Below are 6475 nucleotides of genomic sequence, written 5' to 3' on the forward strand. Positions count from 1 at the left end.
AACACTTAAGACTATGGGATTTAGCTAACAAGATTATTATTTAAGACAAAATGGGAAATCATTGGAAGGGAACTGAGGTCCAACTTAGAATAAATTTAATTTTGCTTTTTTATATATATAAAGGACTAATATTAAGATGGATAAGGAAATGCCAATTTGCTGATACAAATTTGGGAATAGGGATGCAAGGGAGGGGGTGGGGGGAAGTCAATGACCAGGGTTAGAAAATAAGTTTTTTCTGGAAACTATATATGTTTGTTGTTTTACTTTTCTGTTTGTTTGTTTTTATGTTTTTTGTGTTTTTGTCTTTGTCTATATAAAATGTGAAAACCCAATAAAAATTTTATAAAAAAAAAAGAAAGTAAATAATCAAACCATCAATTCTAGCACGCGGGGGGGGGGCACTTAAATTACATAATTTGGCATCTGAATGATTGGTATTAGTAATTGTATTATAATTTGGCATTGTTAAGATGAGGCTATTATTGGATCATTGTAATTGAAAACTAATAAAAATTATTTTAGACAGATAGAAGATAGATAGATGATAGATAGATAGATGATAGATAGATAGATAGATGATAGATAGATAGATAGATGATAGATGATAGATTAGATAGATAGATAGATAGATAGATGATAGATAGATGATAGATAGATAGATAGATAGATAGATAGATGATAGATGATAGATTAGGTAGGTAGGTAGATGATAGATAGATAGATAGATAGATAGATAGATAGACAGATAGACAGATAGATTCTTCTTCTTTGGTGATCACTTGTAGTCGAGTAAGATTGTCTTCCATAAACACAGTTGTGGAGGCCAATTCTGGAGCCACATGTCCTTCCACAGTGGGGGACATAGGTTTCCGGGCGAGAGTTCATCATGGTGTGGATTTGCCAAGTGTGCCTTCCTCTTAGCACATTTCTCCCTTTCGAGTTTGAGTGTCTTTGAAGCCCATGACACCTTTGGTAAAGGCTGTTCTCCAACTGGAACACTCACAGGCAAGTGTTTCCCAGTTGTCAGTGTTTATACTACATTTTTAGATTTGCCTTGAGAGTCTTTAAACCTCTTTTGTTTACCACCAACATTACGTTTTCCATATATGTAGGTCTACCGCTGCACCAGGTAAACACACATGAGACCTCAACACGGTAGAAGACCCACCTGGAAGCAGTTGGGGTAGGGGCAAAACTAGAATTAGTTGGCAAGGCCTGTTGCTGGATCTGCCTCCTGTTTGGCCTCCCTGTTTTCCTCTTTGCCTGCCCCGATGGGCACCATCCGCCACTGGATATAAGAAGGGGTCTAGGCAGTACTCTCCCCACTTGGGATTCCCAGCAACTCTGACCACGGAGGCAGAAGTCTGATCTTTTGTCTGTCCTCAGTCCTCCAACGTTCAGCCCTAAGGGCACCTGGAGCAGCCCAATTTCCTTGTCAATTGCCTTTTCCACTGAGTCCGACCAGTTTCCCGGCCTGGCAAGCGCCTTCCCGGCACTCCAGACCCATTTTATATTTCACATCACGTGGGAAGTGACAGACTGCTAGCTCAGGGTTATAACATAAAATAAGGCAGACTTTTGACATTCTGAGCCTGAGCAACAGACAGCTGGAACGAAGCAAGCATGAAAACACTGAAATCTCTTTCCCCCCCTCTTTTTTTTAAAAACTGAAGAATAAAGAGTTTTCTTTCATTTTTTCGCAGCTCTGGCCTTCTCCTGGGGAAGCGAGAGGGCGGAGCGCTCCTTTAACTAAACGATGAGAACAAAACAAATTGCGAGGAAGAGGCCAAAACGCCCTTGAACACGAAACTTCCATGCCCTCATTTGGCTTAATTGCATGTCTGCGCTTTCTTCCTCCACAAAAACCCTCCATTTGGGGGCAGGGTCTGTGTGAGGCTGTGGAAAGAGCAGGCTTCTGTTGGCGGGTGCGCTAGGCTGTGATTTTATGACCCCTTTTTATAATAATAAAATTAATGACTGATAAGGATGATGATGGGGCAAGGGCCCACCCAGATCCTATCGTCCTGAAGCGTAAAGTCTGTGTAGAAAAGATTCCTGTTTTTCTCTGGTTCCCCCCTCACCGTTCTTTTTCTCCTTTAACTTTAAGATGAGCCCAGCTGGATCAACTCAAAGGCCCACTCAGTTCAGTATCCTGCTTCCCACAGATGACCAGAAGTCCAAGCGCAATCTGGGCTTCCTCCACACCAGTATTTGTCCCCATTTGTGTGGGTTCTGGGAGTGTGTGGCCATTTTCTCTCTCCCTCCCTCACCCTCTAGCCATGAGAGTAGTTCTTTTGTTCCCTTCTTTCTTTTCTTCTTTTAATTTTTTTTTTAAATTATTTTGACAAAGCAATACAGTGGTACCTTGAGTTACATACGCTTCAGGTTACATAAGCTTCAGGTTACAGACTCCGCGAACCCAGAAATAGTGCTTCAGGTTAAGAACTTTGCTTCAGGATGAGAACAGAAATGGTGCTCCAGCAACGCGGCACCAGCAGGAGGCCCCATCAGCTAAAGTGGTACCTCAGGTTAAGAACAGTTTCAGGTTAAGAACGGACCTCCGGAATGAATTAAGTACTTAACCTGAGGTACCACTGTAATCATAAACAGATAAGAATAACTTATTCTCCATTGTAACTATCCGGCCTCCCAAAATTTCAACGCTTGTGGCGATGGTTTGACCCCTTTCGGCTTTAACAGTACAAATTCTACAAATACCCTCCATATCTCCTCAAAATAATTTCTCCTGCATATTCCCCGCCTTGCCTTAATGGCAATTGTAATAGCTATACCCCACACCTCTTTATACCATCCTTCCATTTTATATTCTACTTGCCCCTTCCACTTCCTGGCTATAATAATTCATGCAGCGGTCAATAAATTTGTGAGCAAGTCCTTCATAGACTATGAACCTTCCACCCCATCGTCAATTGATAATAATGCTACCTCTGGGCTTTTGGCAAGTTTTCACCCAGTGATTTCTGTTATCTACTTAAACACCCTTTGCCAAAAAAACTGTACATATTTACATCCCCACCACATGTGAACATAATTCTCTGTTTCCTGGCATTCCCTCCAACATAACACCAAATATTTATGGGAATAGTTCTACAGGTTTGGTTTATATGTGATTTTCGTGTATACACAGAAGCCTTGGAACCGGATCCCCGCGTAAGATGTGATTGGTACTGTATGCCTATAGACCTACGATGACTAAAAATGGTTAGGTTTTGGGGCGAGGATAATGACTGGCATCCTTCTCCCCTATAGATAGCCCTCCATTCCAACTCTACTTCGAGATCATACGTCTTCAACCAGATGTGTTGGAGCAAAGCTTTGCCGCCATGTTGGATTCCAGCTTGGATTCTGAGTGGACCAAAAGAGAACAACAAGCGTATCTGAAACCACAACTTGTCCGCCTGACAAAGTGCTCATTTTATCAATTTCCACTGGTGGATAGAGCAACGCATGTAAATTTTATTTTTGTATACAGTGGCACCTTGGTTCTCAAACTTAATCCGTTCCGGAAGTCCGTTCCAAAACCAAGGCGCGCTTTCCCATAAAAAGTAAGGGAAAACGGATTAATCCATCCCAGACTTTTAAAAACAACCCCTCAAACAGCAATTTAACATGAATTTTACTATCTGACGAGACCACTGATCCATAAAATGAAAGCAATAAACAATGTACTGCAGTCACACAATCAATCAATCAATCAATCAATCAGTCAGTAGCTGAACTGGGTTCCACACAGTCACAAAAACAAAACAAAAAAGAGCCACAAAAACGCAAACTAAATAGCAAAAACAGACAGACCTCAGCGTAACACTCAAAACGGAAGTGTGGCACTCAAATCGGAAGCATAACACTCAAAATGGAGCACATTTGGCTTCCAAAAAAAGTTCGCAAACTTACTTGCAGTGCTTGGGTTCCAAGTGTTTGAGTACCAAGGCGTTTGAGAACCAAGGTACCACCGTAGATTCTACACATCTATATAGCCCATTACTGTATTGCCAAGCAAAAACTAGCACTGGGGAGAGGGGGTGGCTTGGGGAGAGTTCCAGGGGCCTGACAGAGTGGCCTCGAGGGCCACATCTGGCTTCCAGGGCCTTTGGAGTTCAAGGAAGCTGGATCCCACCTTCTCTAAAGAGAAGCTCTCTTTCCTACCATAAAAATGCCATTTCTTTGGCCCTACGCGGCAAGTCGTTTTCTGTTTCCTCTCTAATGATGACACCGTGGATTAGACGGCTTCGAGCTACAGAGCCCCAGGGGCACATCTCGCCCGAGGTTTTACTTAATTACTGGCAAACTCTGTCATTTAGCAACCGGAGCTGGCCAAGACATGCACAGAGCCAACGGGTCTAATTCGATTCTGTGGCGGATTGCTCTCAGGAGTTGCCCTTCAATGAATTGGCATTTGATATCTTATCTGGGAGATCAGGAAAAGAGAGAGGGAGAAAGGAGAAATAAGGAGGGGGAGCTCCTTTTGGAACCGATGAGCAGGATCTCTTCAAAGCTTTCTGAGCGCTCCCATGGCGATCTCTCCCAGTTAAAATCCTTCAGGGTGTAAGAAACAGAATTTGCCAGCATTTGGATGTTTGCCCTGAGCTTTAGTTCCTACACAGTGGATCCGTACGACATCACTTGATTCCATTACGACTTGGGGAGAGAGATCTCTCTCTTTTTTATTTTACAATAATATTTATTTTTCATACATAAACATAACGAAAAGATAAAAAGCTGACAATAATAAAGGAAAAAGAATGAAAAAGAAAAAGAAAAAAGAATATGAAACATACAACAGATCATCACTTGACTATCACTTAATTAATTAAAATCCGTCTTCATAAACATATTATTTGGCTTCCTCAAATCTCTTCCATCTGAATTTCTTAGTAATTATATATAGCAGTTTCCAATATCATTATTTCATAAACCATATCACAGTCATAATCATATTTCCTTACTTTTCTTTTTGTACATTTTCTTATTTATATATTTAATCCCAATTTAATCCTAGGCCTAATTGATTCTTTCAAGTGATTACATATCTTTAATATTACAATATTTATTCAAATAGTCTTTGAATTTCTTCCAGTCTTCTTGGTGTTCCTCTTCTTTCTGGTTGCGGATTCTCCCGGTGAGATCAGCCAGCTCCATAAACTCCATCATCTTCATCTGCCATTCTTCTACCGTTGGTAATTCTTGTGTTTTCCATTTTTTAGCTAATAAAATCCATGCAGCAGTTGTGGCATACGAAAATACTTTTACATCTTTTTTGGGCAGTTCAGAACCTGTTATTCCAAGGAGAAAGGCCTCTGGTTTCTTCATAAAAGTGTATTTCATCAATTTTTTTAGTTCATCATAAATTTTTCCCCAGAAGTCTTTTACCTTGGAGCAAGTCCACCACATATGATGAAAAGTACCTTTCTTTTCTTTACTTTTCCAACACAAATTATCACAATTGTGGTAGATCTTCTCTTCAGCTCTCGGCCTTCCTTCACTCAGAAGTAACTCTGGGTGGTGCGCAGGCGGGAGCTGCCGTTCAGAAGGTGAACGTGGAAGGACAGGGCAGGATACTTCCGCGCACGAAGAGGACCTTGCGGTTCCAGAGCTTTCTGTGAGACGAGAAAACATCACCATGTCTGCTGCTTTGTTGTCCAAGCCCCAGATGAGAGGCCTCCTGGCCAGTCGTCTGAGAAAACACATTGTAGTGGCTTTCCTTTTTTCAATGGGATGTGCAGCTGGATACAAGTTTGGTGTGGCTGAACCAAGGAAAAGAGTGGATGCTGAGTTCTATAAAAACTATGATGATGCCATGAAGGAGTTTGAGGCGAGGAGAAAAGCTGGGGTGTTTGAAAGTCCACCACTCAAATGATCATGAACCCTCCTCTCTGGATACCTGACAACTGAACTGGTGAACTATTCCTTGTGATCCACTTTGGTGTTGATCATGCTGTAACATTGATCATTAAATTAAGTACAGTGGTACCTCGGGTTACATACGCTTCAGGTTACATTCACTTCAGGTTACAGGCTCCGCTAACCCAGAAATATTACCTCGGGTTAAGAACTTTGCTTCAGGATGAGAACAGAAATTGTGCTCTGGCGGCACAGCGGCAGCGGGAGGCCCCATTAGCTAAAGTGGTGCTTCAGGTTAAGAACAGTTTCAGGTTAAGAACGGACCTCTGGAACGAATTAAGTACTTAACCCGAGGTACCACTGTACTTTTAAAAAAAAAGTAACTCTGGGTGGGGCTTGCTCCCAAGGAATTGTGCAGAATCTTGCAGCTCTCATTTCTGATCTCTTCACTCCCTTGTTCATAGTCCTTCCTTCCTGATCACCAGCACAACCTTAAGAAGAGCCTGCTGGGTCAGGCCAATGGTCTATCTAGTCCACCATCTTGTTCTCACCATGGCCAACCAGGTGCCTGCAAGGGAACCAGGGAACAGAAGATGAACACCAGAGCACT

At 42.0% G+C, this 6475-nt stretch overlaps 1 pseudogene across 1 annotated transcript; it reads left to right on the forward strand.

The window, feature by feature from the left end:
- The first annotated feature begins 5520 nt into the window (after window positions 1-5520).
- On the forward strand, window positions 5521-5982 carry LOC309521162 (cytochrome c oxidase subunit 6C pseudogene; annotated as a pseudogene). The gene has a single exon. The product of its transcript is annotated as a cytochrome c oxidase subunit 6C pseudogene (transcript).
- The last annotated feature ends 493 nt before the right edge of the window (window positions 5983-6475 follow it).

This window comes from Podarcis vaucheri, assembly GCF_965113315.1.
Source record: "Podarcis vaucheri genome assembly, chromosome: 16".
Taxonomy (NCBI): domain Eukaryota; kingdom Metazoa; phylum Chordata; class Lepidosauria; order Squamata; family Lacertidae; genus Podarcis; species Podarcis vaucheri.